Source organism: Labeo rohita, chromosome 25 (genome assembly GCF_022985175.1).
Source record: "Labeo rohita strain BAU-BD-2019 chromosome 25, IGBB_LRoh.1.0, whole genome shotgun sequence".
In the NCBI taxonomy this organism is placed as follows: domain Eukaryota; kingdom Metazoa; phylum Chordata; class Actinopteri; order Cypriniformes; family Cyprinidae; genus Labeo; species Labeo rohita.
The window spans coordinates 23796456-23811811 of record NC_066893.1 but is presented as its reverse complement, the minus strand read 5'-3'; the positions used below and the strand labels follow the sequence as shown (position 1 = coordinate 23811811).

Genomic DNA, 15356 nt, shown 5'->3' with positions numbered 1-15356 from the left:
AATCATTAGGTCTGTGTGTTTTATTTCCATTCACTATAAAGAACTGACTCATAAGAGTCATTTGTTAGGGAATCAGTTGGTTTACTCTGAATGCACTGTATGTTTTTGTCTGATTTACCAGAGAACTGGTAAATGAGAGTTATTTGTCCAGAAATCATTTAGTCTGAACCTTTCTGTGCTGTATGTGTTTAGATTCACTTCAGACAAAAGTTTTTGCCAGGAATCATTTAGTCAGTATGTTTTGTTTCGGTTCACTATAAAGATCTGGCTCATAAGAGTCATTTGTTCAGGAATTGTTTGATTTACATTGGATGCACTGTATGTTTTTGAGTCAATGTAAGGAACTGACTCATAAGAGTCTTTTGTTTGGGAATCATTTGGTCTGCATTGGTTGTGCTGTACGACGTTTGCCTGATTTCTAACAAAAACTGGTTAATAAGAGTTATTTGTTTAGGAATCGTTTAGTCTGAACCTTTCTGTGCTGTATGGGTTTAGATTCACTTCAGAAAAATGCTCAAAAATCATTTTGTCAGGAATCATTAGGTCTGTGTGTTTTATTTCCATTCACTATAAAGAACTGACTCATAAGAGTCATTTGTTAGGGAATTGGTTGGTTTACACTGGATGCACTGTATGTTTTTGAGTCACTGTAAAGAACTGACTCATAAGAGTCATTTGTTTGGGAATAACTTGGTCTGCATTGGTTGTGCTGAACAATATTTGTCTGAATTACTAACAAGAACTGGTTAATAAAACGTATTTGTCCAGGAATCATTTGGTCTGAACCTTTCTGTGCTCTGTGTTTAGATTCATTACAGAAAAAAAGTTTTGTTAGGAATCATTTGTTCTGAATCTATTTGTTCCTGTATGTGTTTAGATTCACTTTAGAAAAAAGTTCTCATCAGGAATCATTTGGTCTGTGTTTTGTTTGGTTCACTATAAAGAACTGGCTCATAAGAGTCATTTGTTTAAGAATCAACATGCGCTGAATGATTCACTAAAATCATGTTTGAGCTACATGTGAACAAAATAGCCTATATCGATGACCTGTGTGTAGCTCTAATATGTTTTTCTTTTTCTTTTTGTCTTTTTGAAACCAAACGACAGGAAGACAAGACAAGAGAACGGGACCAGAAAACAACACAAGCCGGACTCAAATTGACCACGCCACATCTCCACCTGAGCTCTATATTAATGCGCCAAGTTGCTTCAACCCTTTACAACACCGCAAACAACCTGCAGGTAAATTATGCGATATCCTTTTAGTTTTCAGTGAACATTTTTGTCTTTCTATCTTTATGAATGCAGTAAACCACTCCAGATTAAACATCACACATTTAAAGGAACAGTTCACCTAAAAATAAACATTTGCTAAAAATGTAGTGAATGGGTGCCGTCAGAATGAGAATCCAAGCAGCTGATAAAAACATCACAATAGTGGAGTGGATTATTTGTGAATTATTGTGATGTTTTTATCATCTGTTTGGGCTCTCATTCTGACGGCACCCATTCATTACAGAGGATCCGTTGGTGAGCAATGCTACATTTCTCCAAATCTGAAAGAAGAAACAAACTCATCTACATTTTGGATGGCCTCAGGATGAGTACATTTTCAGCAAATGTTGAACTGTTCCTTTAAGCCTTGCATAGTAAAATCACAGTAACACTCAGCCTCAGGTGGCTTATTGGTTTATTCTGACCCGCCCGTCACCATCTGGCCCGTGTCCCCGTGATGCCATCTCCTCCGGTGTTGTATCGGAAATGCCCATCGACGTGCCCCTCTTAATCAGCGCACCTGTCCAAACAGATGTCCACGGGGATTTTGTTTATTGATCGCGTGTGCCGCTCGACCGCCTCCACGGGAGCCACGGGATGAACTCCTGGGGTCTCGGAGAGGAAATGAGAAATCGTTCTTGCTCATATCATTTGTTTTTTTGTTTTAATATCTGATAAGCTTGCATGTGCTGGCTTTGTGTTTTATTTGTGCGGATCAGGGCTGACTCAGGCTCGGCTCCGCAGCTGTTTCTCAGGTACAGTCCAGCAGCCTTGAGCAAGAGCAGCTTTGACAAAATGCTTCAGACGCCTTGTGAGAGTGAAATCTGTCCGTTTGCTCCCGTTCACTCTGTATTCACAGTCTCAAGGTGATGCACCTGTCGGCCGACTGGAGTGATTCTCACAGTGAGGGGTTCTGTCAGGAAACACAGTGTCTTCAGGCGATGGCTTGTTAGTTTGGTGGTGGGATTCGCAACTTGAGCTCTGGGTTCAGCAGTGGTTAAAGTCAGCATGAAATCGCATATACAGCCCATTTTTGTTTTTGTAGTGTGATGTATTTCTGGTGTATTAGGTATTGATTTGATCAAAATGGGTGTTCTACTTGAGAATGGGGCCAAAGTGAGTTTGTAGCTGGTAAAATAATTTAAGGTTTTAGGCTTTTGAATGTATTATTTGCAAAAATATTGATGAAACTGTTAAATGCCAAAGGCTCTTTTTCTTTTTTTTATTGTGAATTTTTTAGGGTTGAAAAACAAGATAAGAAAAGATGAGTACATGGAATGAAAACTATAATTATTTCTAATTAAAATATTTTATTGGCAACAGTAATGATGGCAAAAAGTAACAAGCTGGGTTAATATGTTATTACCATTTTTAAAAAAACGTAAATTAGTTACTGTACATTAAAACATTTTTTTGTAAATGTTGTAGTTTTGTAAATACTTTTACAAAATAGGTTTTTTTAACAAACATTTTTTGTCTACACTGGTTTGGATAAAATGTTTGGAAGTTTGATTAAGGTTTATTTTGGTTTGTTAAATTATTAATGACATTTTATTAATGACATTTGTCAGTGTAAAATTGACTTAAATTAATGTATATGATAAAGTAATGACTTTTTGATGAATGAAATTACACACACAAAAACTTTTTTTTCTTAAAATAAACTTTCTTTTTATTATTATTATTTTTTGTTAATTTTTTAGAGTTAGAAAACAAGATAGTAATAAAATCTATAAAACATTTTAATTAAAATGATGACAAAAAGTAGCAAAATGTGTTAATGTGTAAATTACTGTTATTTTAAAACAGCAGTTAGTTGCTGTAAATTAAAAATAAATTGTAAAAGCAGAAAAATGCTTCTTAATTTATTATTTGAATTTATTTAACAAAAATAATTGTGAAAGTGTATAGTAATTATAGTTTTTGTTTTCATTGATATGTAAATTAATAAATGTTATATACACTATATGATTTTATTTTATTTATTTGTAATATTATATAATATTAATAATACTTATTTTTGTTGTTATGATTTAAAATGTTCAAAACTGTTAGTGCATGTTGCAAAATGGATTAAAATGAATGGATATGACAAAATATTGACTCAATGTAAATCAATGTTTTTATTAAAAAATGAAAATATTGACGAAATTGTTAGATGACAAGTTTTTTTATTTAATTGTTAATTTTTAGAAAACAAGAAAAGCAAAGCAAGTAAATAAGATGACTACATGTAATAAAACCTCAAATAAATTTTTAATCTTTTTTTTTTATGGCAATTTTTTATGGTAGAAAAATGCTTCTTAATTAATTGATTAATTATAAATATTTTTTAAGAAACATAAAATAGTTTATTGATATGTGCATTAATGTTATATATATATATATATATATATATATATATATATATAATACTTATTTTTGTTTTTATGATTTAAAATATTCAAAACCTGGTTAAGGTTTGGTTAAATTGGAAGTTTGATTAATTTTCAATTATTCAATTATTAACAACATTTTGTCAGTGTAAAATGGACTAAAATGAATGTATATGACAAAATATTGACTCAATTTAAATTACATGGCTTCAAAACTATTAAAAAAAGCTAAAAAATTAAAATATCGACGAAATTGTTAGATGACAGTTTTTATCTAATTGTTAGTTTTTGTGGGGTTGAAAAGATTTTTTAAAAAAGCAAAGAAAAAAGATAAATACATTCAATGATAAGTGTTATTAAAAAATTGTGATTAAAATATTCTATTGGCAACAATATGATGACAGAAAATAACAAGATTTAAAATTAGTTAAAATGTTAATTTCTTACTTTTAAATATTATTTAACATTTTATATATATATATATATAAAAGTAAAGGTTTAAAATGTTCAAAACTTGGTTAAGGTTTGGTTAAAATGTTTGGATGTATGATTAAGCTTTAGATTGTTTTAGCTTAAGACATTTTGTCAGTGTAAAATGGACTAAAATTAATGTTTATGATAAAATATTGACTCTACTACATGGTTTCAAAACTATAAAAATAAATTAAAAAATAAACACGCAGAGGTTAAAGGCCAATTTTATCTTCCAAATCTATTTTTTCAGTGTTTATTATTGTAGTACCATTTTTAAATTAATGATAAGCAGCTGTAAATGATCTCTTTATCTAGTGGTAAGATTAAAGAAAGATTCAGAAACATTATTTTCACTATCCAATCGATTCCAGATGGATAAAGTCAAGTCACACATCTGATTATGTAAGTTAAATGGGTTGCAAATGTCAATTGACATTCACTTCAGATAATGAGTAGCTTGACAAACTACAGTTTTAAAGTGTCTTCCCGAACACTCTCTCAACCGGTGTCAGGAGTGGAAAGTGCAGATGAGGATGAATAAAAGCGTTTGTGTTGTTGATTACCGGTGTGCGGTAATTTAAACGAGAGGTGGTCTGACTCACTCCAAAACAACTGTCCTTTGCAGAGTATTCACTTAGCTGTGTGTTCAACTGAAGAGAGGACAGACGCTTAATTAGCAGCGTTTGTTTTACAATGGTAAATGATTATCTGTGCGCTGGAGGCATTCGGGTCTGCCGTTCTTCTGCTGGCCTTCAGGACGCGGGCGATGATTGAATGTGTAGAGCCGGTAGCGCGCACACACACACACACATACGTACGGTTGGCTTGATCCCTGCTAATCTTGTCAGCCATCAATATGTTTGGTCAGTGCAGGTATCAGTGATTGATTTTTCTTCGCTGGTTCAATGCGATTCAGAGTGAAAAACCAGCTGCTCCATCTCTTCTCTTATTCATTGTGTCCTTGTTTCTCCTTCCCTCTCATCAGATCTTCTCCTCTCTTCTTGTTTTTCTCTCATCTCTCCCTGATCTGAGTTCAGGCCCGTTGAGATCTAGCATTAACATGCTTTTAGCATCTTCATGTGAAGTTTTAAATATCCAGAGGACATTCTCAAACCTCTTGTACTTGTCTGGGTTTTTGGCCTGTTTTTAGCAGTTCGCACTAAGCCAAGGATCAACATCACTGTTCTCATTCTTATTGTTCAAATCCCTAACATTATTAAATTTTTGTGCTACAGAAACAGACGATTTCTCAATTCACGCCGCTGTGGGAACTGAATTGAGAATGCCTTTTAAATTTTAGCTGAATTTCTAAATTTGAACCCAGGATGCAGAATTGTTGTTTGATTGTAAGGAAGTAAAATTAAACTGAAATTCAAAGAAATTTATGTAACAGTCATTTTAACAAGAAAAGCAAAGTTAATCAAGACAAACTATGAGTCCAACTAGCTTGACAAAGGCTTGTTTGAACTTGTGGAGAAATTTTTGCAACAAATGGATGGATGGTTCAAATGTTACATTGATGGATGGATGGATGGTTTGATGGTTGGATGGATGGATAGATGGTTGGTTGGTTAGATGGAAGGAGGATGGGTGGTTTGATTGTTAGAAGGGTGGTTGGTTAGATGGTTGGATGGATAGTTTGATGATTAGATGGATGGATGCTTTGATGGTTAGACTGTTAGATGGTTAGCTGGATGTATGGATACTTTGATGGTTAGATGAATGGATGGTTTGAGGGTTGGTTGGATGGATGCATTAATAGTTTGATGGTTAGATGGATTGATGGTTGGACTGTTGGATGGATGAATGGATGGATGGATGGATGGATGCTTAGAATGTTACAAGGTTAGATGGATGGATGGTTTGATGGCTAGACTATTAGGTGGTTGGATGGATGGTTGGGTGGTTAGATGGTTGAATGGATGGATGGATGGATAAATCGATGATGGATGGTTTGATGGTTAGATGGACTTATGGATATATGGATGGTTTGAATGGATGGTTTGATGTTGGATGGTTTGATGGTTAGACTATTGGATGGATGGATGATGGCTGGTTTGATGGTTAGATGGATGGATTGATGGATGGATGATTGATATATCGATGGTTAGATTGTTACAAGGTTGGATGGATAGTTTGATGTTTAGACTGTTAGATGGTTGAATGGATGGATGGATGGATGGATAGATAGATGGTTTGATGGTTAGATGAATGGATGGATGAATGCATAGCTGGATGGTTAGATTGTTAGAAGGTAAGATGGATGTATGGATAGTTTGATGTTAGATGGAATGATGGTTAGACTGTTGGATGGATGGATAGATGGATGGATGGTTAGATTGTTGCAAGGCTAGATGGATGGATGGTTTGATGTTGGATGGTTTTATGGTTAGATGGATGTTTGATGTTGGATGGTTAGATGGATGGATGGTTTGATGGCTAGACTATTAGATGGTTGGGTGGATGGTTCGATGGTTAGATGGATGGATGGATGGATAAATGGATGGTTAGATGATCAAATGGATGGATGAATGGATAGTTTGATGATTAGACAATTGGATGGATGGATGATGGCTGGTTTGATGGATGGATATATAGATGGTTAGATTGTTTAGATGGATAGATGGTTAGACTGTTAGATGGTTGAATGGATGGATGGATAGATAGATGGTTTGATGGTTAGATGAATGAATGGATGAATGCATAGTTGGATGGTTAGATTGTTAGAAGGTTAGATAAAAATGGATGGGTGGATGATGATGGATGGATGGTTTGATGGATAGTTAGATTGTTAGAAGGTTAGATGGATGTATGGATGGTGGACTGATGATGGATGGATTATTAGATGGTTGGATGGTTGGTTAGAAGGTTAGTTAAATGAATGTATGGTTAGATAGTTAGCTGGGTGGATGTATAGATCAGTAGATACAAAGATACATGCATTGTCGTGGTTTTAAGGTATTTGCTATGGAGTTGTTATGGTGGTCTCTGAGGTGTTCTGGGTGGTTGCTAGGGTGTTGCTGTGTAGTTTCTACACTATTCTGAGTTGATACAATCCTTTTCTTATGAAGAACCATTTTTCGACTATGAAGAACCTTTTGTGCAATGGAAAGGTTCCATAGATGTTAAAGGTTGGTTGATGGATCATGGGACCATCAATGCTATTAAAGAACCTTTATTTTTAATAAAAGAGTAAGGGAAATGGTTGTCCTTTAAGAACTGTTCACACAAAGGTTCTTTGGGGAATCCGAAATGGATCTTCTTTGACATCACTGCACAAACCACTTCTGAAAGCTTTATTTTTAAGAGTAAAAGAATACTCAAAGCATTCTCGTTTGGTACTACAAACTTCAGAAGGTTCTATTTCAGCGTCAGGCTATAAAACTCATCCTGAGACTTTTATTTTTTAAAAGTTGAGTTCATAAATCTTTACTAACTGGAACATGTTGTATAAATGGACTCATTTGGCAGGAACAGACAATTTTTTTCCTTCCCTTCTCTGATCTTCTGTGCGCAGGTTAATAAACAGATGACGGGAATGTCTGGATGCCTCATCGATTAGCAATAAACAAGGTCTGTTCGAATCAAATCACGTTGTTTAAAAACATAAATTCTCAGGTCTGGACTAATCTTTAAGAAAGTGCAGATGTTAAGCTGAGCTGTTGCTCTAACAAGCTTGGAGATTAATTGATATGATCTTCATCAGTTTGATAAGCGAACTCACAGTCCATCATACATGATGAGTGAAGAGAGATGAGAAACAAATTGCGAAGAAACATTTAATCGTCGTTTATCAGTGCGGTTCGCTTCAGTTTGTTTTAGAGTGATTGGTTTCAGGTTCAAGGGACTGACAAACCTTTAATGTGCTGGTAAAATGAAGCAAGTAAAGCTTCAGTAGTTTCCGTCATGCTGCTGTCGCGCCCCACGGAGAGAGACACGGAGACAGACAGTGAGAGTCCTTCTGGGCCACAGTGTGTGATCAAATATAGCCCTATCTTCACACCTCATAAAACTCTGTTATGTCGCTTTCAGACTCCAACCCCAACGAGAGGAAATGGCTGCTTGTCAGAGACGGCGGAGCTTTATTGGAAATGTTTCTGCTGGGTAAAATCCTCAGGAGATCGTTTGATTACTGCTGAATGAGTGCGGGACATGCTGGTTGTGACTGTGAAAGCAGGTAGCTTGTCTCAGGTCCACTTATAGCTTATTCAGTCCACTTACAGTGGAAGAGAGCGTCTGATCGACACTGACCAACAGCGCTTTGCTTTCTTATGTGTTGTTCAGGAGCAGGAACATCTGAAATTGCTGGTGCCACAATAGAGAGACAAGTACCAGTTCTTTCACAGAGTCCAATGCACAGTTTTGCTTATGAATAGCTAATTTACTCGCTACGAGAAGCCTCACAAATTACTTATATAATTAATAAATGTATATATGATGATCAGATTTTATATATGTATGTTATATGTGTGTGTGTATATATATATATATATATATATATATATATATATATACACACACATAGATTCATACATACATAAGTGACATAATTGAAATTAATAAATAAACACATTTTAAATTCAATTTCTATACTGTTGAGTAAATAAGTAAAAATAATAATAATATAGAACAAAATAAATATTTTTTTAAATATTTTTTGCCTTTGTGTTTAGAGAAATTATATTTAATATATCAAATATATGTACATATAAATAATATAAAACATAAATATATTAAATATATATTAAATCTATGTAATATATACAACAAGCCTCTTTAATATTAAACAGGACTAAATGTAAGGTTGGTTCAAACTGGTAATTCTTGAAATTGCAAATCTTTTGAACGATTCATTAAAATCAATTCATAAGAATCATTTGCTCCTGAAGCAAACTACACTTGTGATGCTGTATGAAACAGGAAACAAAAAAAAAGAAAGATAATGTATATATTTTTTATTTATTTTATTATTTATTTATTTAGCATAAAAATGAAAGTGTAATAATAAAATCTAAAAAATATGTAAAAAGGTTGTTGTAATAATAATAATAATAATATATTTTTAGATTTATATATATATATATATATATATATAATTATTTATTTATTTTTATTTTTTTTGTAAATAATATATGTTTTATACAGTGGTAAAATATATATATAAAATGTACATTATGTATGTGTGTGTGCATATTTTTTATTATTTTATATTTAATACTTTACTAATTTAAAATATTTGTATATATATATATATATATATATATATATATACATATATATAGTAATTTTTGAGACATTTACAGTTTTGAAGTTTTATAATATTATACTTATAATAAAAATTATAATTATGTTAACATCAAAAAATTGTTTTTATTATTACTTATAAGTGGTCTATTCTTTTTGTATAAATTAAAAAAATATATATAATAGGAATTATATGAATATATATATTGTAATTTTTGAGACATTTACAGTTTTTGAAGTTTTATTATATTATACTTATAATAAAAAATTATGTTAACATCTAAAAATAGTTTTATTATTTAATTATTATTACTTACAAGTGGTCAATTGTTGCAATTCATTTTAGATATTTGGGACATTTTGAGTTGAATCTTTTTAAGTCTTTTTATAGCTTCATTTTGCTGTACACTGTCTTAAGAGATTCAGGTTAAATTCCGACCACAATCTTACAAAAATAAATAAATAAATAAATAAATAAAAATAAAGGTTAAAAATAAAAAAAAGAATGATGAGATGTTGAGAAGTGTTCATTGTAGCAGTCTAACACTAGCCTTATGTGTAAATGTGACTTTGTTTCCCAGCTTATTAATCCAAACCTGTGTGTCCCGACTCCCTAAAAAACCCTGTGAAGCAGCCGATCCGATCGAAGCCTGTGATTCCAGTGAACTCTTTGCGTTTTAGTGTGGCTTTTGCATCAGCTGGCGTGTGGGCGTCTGAAGCCCGGGCTCGTTCAGATCTGGTTACGGCTGGAGGAAAGCCTCTTTGCTCTTTCAACAGACAGCATGAGAGCTTTTGATATTGACTGTGCTGAGAGCCTCAGGTCTGTGGATTGTTCTGAGGAGGTGCAGAATCACAGATGACCAGTGCTGGAGTAGATGATGAGAACAAGCTCTATTCAGCCTGGCTTTTTCGCTCTTATCAGAGGCAGCAGGATTAGGCTTTGGAGAACAGGCACCAGTGCTGTTAAATGTGACACCAGCATTTAGATCTGCTCATCCTGGCCGGGTTGCTAGATTTGTGCTTACGAGGGTTGAGATATGGAAGATATGGAATCATACTGTATGTAAGGGAACAGAATTATACTCTGTATTAAATATGTACAAGATGCTACAGTAGCTGAGAGTTTTTTAGTATTTATTGCATTTTGTTCGTTTTGCATAAGAATGTCATTTTTTAAAAGATCACTTTCATATAAGGAAAAAGATGCATTAAAAGGATGCACACTGGTGTAAATTAGAAAATAAATTGTATTTATTTATTTATTTAATTTTTAAAAAGTTAATACTTTTATTTATCAAGCATGCATTAAATTGATCAAAAGTGAAAGTAAAGACATTTATTATGTTACAAAAGATTTGTAAAATCTCTCTCTCTCTCTATATATATATATTAAATTTTAAGAAGTGTTATATTAATTTATTGAAAAAATAAATGTATTTATTAAAAAAATAAGACAATTTAAATCTAAAAATTATATACACTAAAAATATGTATTTAAAAATGTATTTTAAAAACAAAAAATGTAAATAATTTATTTTCAATATATTTAGATAGATTTAATATATATAAATATATTTTGTTTCTATTATGTTATATTACTACTTTTTGAAAGAAATTAATACTTTTATTTATCAAGTATACATTAAATTGATGAAATGATTAATAAAATGATTGTTTCTTTTTTAATCTATAATTTCTTTATGTTTTATTAATTAATTAAAATTTATTTGATTTAAAAAAATAAAAATGTATTTTAAATAAATTAAATTATTATTTATTATTTATTATCATTAATTATTATTTAAATGTAATGTTAATATTATTTAAATGTAATGTTATTTAAATGTTTAAATTAATGTAAACATTAAAGGAAACATTGAATTGATTAAAAGTGACAGTGACATTGTAACAAAAGATTTATAAAATCTCAAAATTAATATACTCTTTTCACATTTCATACTGTTTTATTAATTAAAAATGAATTTATTTATTTATTTTCAAAATAATTTAAATAATAAAAACTAAAATTAAAATTTAAAAGTGATTAAAATCAGTTTTTTCATTAATGTAAACAATGTATTTATACAATAAAAAACAATAATTTATTATTTATGTTCAGTATGTTTAGATAAATTTAACACACACACATACATATTTTATATTACAATTTTTTAAAGAAATTAGTACATTATCAAGCATACATTAAGTTGATCAAAAGTGACAGTAACACATTTATTATGTGTTACTGTCTTTATAATATGCTTTATCAAATCTCAAAATTAATATACTTTTTCACATTTCATAGTTTTATCAATTTTTTAAAAAATAAATGTATTTATTTACTATTTATTATATACAAATTTAAATAAAAAATAAAATTATAAAAATCCATGCAATGTTTTTTAATTAATTAGTCCCTTTTTTCAAATCGAGCCATTCTCAGATGCCGGTCGTTGTGGCGTCACACCAACAGAGGCCGCTCCCACAATAGTTGATTGACATGAGCGTCTTACCTCAGATCAGCTGTCACAGTCCGACCTCTTTGTTTTGATGCCGGAGCAGGGATGTAAGTTAGACAAGAATATCTCAGATTGAGCGATTGAGGTGTTGTGTTGCTGGATGTAATAATGAACATAGTGGTCGTCATTTACTCCCGACATCTGAGCCCTGAAGATGCAGTAGATTACGTTTGTTTGTGAAGGGATTGCACCTCCCGATCTACATATATCTGTCTGTGTTCGCACAAATCATTCATGATCCAGCTTCACTTACAGCAGAAGTGAGTATAAGGGTTTTTTTTATGAATCTTTGTGATCGCCTTTCCTAATAAAGTGCTAGTTAGCAAGTTTAGCGGCTACACGCGGCTAAAGTAAACAGGCTCGTCACTCCACAGAGAGAAGAGGGGGCGGGGCGAGCAGAGCTCATTTGCATTTAAAGCAGCCTCGACCAGAATGGGATGCTTTTTGCAGAGCTGATTGTGACAAGGTAAAAAGGGTGTTGTTTTACACAACCATTGAGAATTTTTAACCAAAGTATATTATTTACAAATATACAAATATATAAATTACAGTATATCAGTTATGATCATTTTGATCTTTTCACGTTTTGATCATTAACACGACAAGAGCGACCTCTAAAATTGTCCTCTGAAGGTCAAAGTGTGATCTTTCAGGAGAGCGAAACTCTCACATAAAGTCAAGGCGCATTCAGATTTGTGAGCGGATAGGTTGTCGCTCTCCTATTTACTTTCTCTCTCTGCCTTTCTCTCATTTTCTCTCAATCCATTCTGATGGGATTTACAAGCAAGCGGTAATCCGTAACCGCTGCAAAATCTGCGGCCCACTACGCAATTCTATCTCTCTCTCCCTCTCTCTCTCTTCTTTTCCTCTTTCCCTTCTTAATACTAAAAATAATTTAGCTGCTTCAGTGGAGGACGCTGGTTTTATCCCCAAATCTGGGCTGAAAAGGGGCGTGTGTCTGCTGGCAGCGAGTATTGTGCAGAATTAGACTGTGACAGTTTAAAAAAGGCACCTCTCCCTCTCTCTCTCTCTCTCTTTCTCTCTCACTTTATTTCTCTCTTCTTCAGCTAAAGCGTTTTAAAAATGTCAAGGATTTACCCTGTTGCTAAGCGGTTCACAGACTCTGTGCTGTTTTCCCGGTCCGTCATATGAAGTGTCGCGGGCGCAGGAGTCTGTCGGCCATCTGGAAGCAGCTTCTGCCTGACAACCCACTTCAGATTCACACCACACATCTGTGTGTGTATGATCACTGACTCCAGACATGAAAACCAGCACATCTGTCAGGAGTATGGCGTCTGGACCGTTTCCATTGCGTTTTGTGGCTGGGTGTGTGCCTGAAAGCTCAGAGAATGTGTAAATGACATATATATTTATGCTTTTACTGGGTGACAAAAACTGAAAAGGCTCGAAAATTTGGTGCATGACTTACAGAAATGCCTAGTAAAATTTCACAGACAACAGCAAGTGATAGATTTAATTAAACATGATTTTGCGGGGGGGGGTTTAACAGTGGAGCACACGCAAACTATGTATATAAACTAAAATATATTAAAAACTAAATATAGGTTTAAAACAAAACGAAAAAATTAAATTAAATTAAAATTACAATGAAAAAAAGATAAACATAAAAGCTGAAGTAAAACTAAAACTGAAATAAAACAAATTAATATATACAGCTTTAATTTAAAAAATACAAAAGGGCATAAACTTAATCAGAATGAATGTTAACCACATAAAATTACTTAAAATTGAATTTAAAATCATTTAAAATTAATTTAATTTAAAAGTAAAATAAAACAAATGATAACAATGAAAAAAAAAGCTGAAGTAAAACTAAAACTAAAATAAAAAAGTAATTAAAAATTATTTTATAATTAAAAATAAAAGTGAAAAAATAAAAGCAGCAGTAAAATTAAAACTGAAATAAAAATAAATGAATATATATATAGCTTTAATTAAAAATGACAAAAGAGCAGAAATGTAATCAAAATTATTCAAAAGCACATAAAGTTACTTAAATTTAAATTTAAAATGCAATTAAATGAAAATTAAAATGACGAAAATGATAAAAAAAAGATGAAGCGAAACTAAAACGAAATATTTTAATTAAAATTAAAATAAAAAAATAAAAATAATAAATAAAAGCTGAAGTAAAACTAAAACTGAAATAAAAATAAATTAATATATGTAGCTTTAAATGAAAAAAAATGACAAAAGATATGCATGAGTTACATAAATGCCTAGTAAAATTTCACTAACAACAGCAAGTGAATGATTTAATTAAACATGTTTTTTTTTTTTTTTTGGGGGGGGGTGTTAACAGTGGAGTGCACACAAACTATATATATAAACAAATATATTAAAAACTAAATATAAGTTTAAAACTAATATATATATATATATATATATATATATATATATACACACACACACACATCAACTAAATGACAATTAAATTAAAATTAATTAAAATGAAAAAAGATAAACATAAAAGCTGAAGTAAAACTAAAACTGAAATAAAGCAAATTAATATATACAGCTTTAATTTTAAAAAATACAAAAGGGCATAAACTTATAAATCTAAAACACATAAAATTACTCAAAATTGAATTTAAAATCATTTAAAATGTATTTAATTTAAAAGTAAAATAAAACAAATAAAAAAATAAAAGCTGAAGTGAAACTAAAAGTGAAATAAAAATAGATAAATATATATATAGCTTTAATTAAAAAATTACAAAAGAGCATAAATATAATCAAAATTATTCAAAAGCACATAAAGTTACTCAAATTTAAATTTAAAATGCAATTAAATTGAAATTAAAATGATGAAAATGATAAAAAAAGATGAAGCGAAACTAAAACTAAAAATTTTAATTAAAATTAAAATTAAAAAATATAAAAATAATAAATAAAAGCTGAAGTAAAACTAAAACTGAAATAAAAATAAATTAATACATGTAGCTTTAATTAAAAAAAAATTGACAAAAGAGCATAAACTTAATGTAACGAAGTGAACGAGACGAGAGGCGAGCGGATCCATATGCAAGCTTTTATTTAAAACGCGAGACAAAGACATGGTCGTACAGGCTGGGTCGAGACGGGAGCAGACAGGAATATCAAAGGCAGTGGGAGAGAGTAATCCAATAAACGTGATCAATAGTCCAAAAGGCAGGCGGCTAGACAGTCCAAACGAGAAACCAGGCGAGAGAACAAAACCAGGAACGAGGAAACTAGGAAACGCTAATAATAACAACAACAGGAAAATACAACCAACCGTGAAGTGCACTAAAAAGGAGCGGGGTTTTTATAGGGCGCCTGATTGGTCACGGGGACTGACGCAATAAGAGCGGTGGAGGATGGGAGATGCAGTCCGAGATGTATAGTGACAGTCAGAGTGCGTAAGTGATGCGAGAGTGACATCTGGTGGTTGGTGGACAGCGGGACACAGACCAGATTCGTGACATAG

General features: G+C 31.8%; 1 protein-coding gene across 2 annotated transcripts in view; it reads left to right on the top strand.

Moving 5' to 3' along the window:
• plxnb2b (plexin b2b) overlaps positions 1–15356 on the top strand; it is a 255909-nt gene that overhangs the window by 116137 nt on the left and 124416 nt on the right. For both annotated transcript variants that reach the window (XM_051099100.1, XM_051099101.1), the window contains one exon: positions 1108–1242. The gene's annotated coding sequence lies outside the window, so the exon portion shown is untranslated. The remainder of the gene's footprint in view (positions 1–1107; positions 1243–15356) is intronic.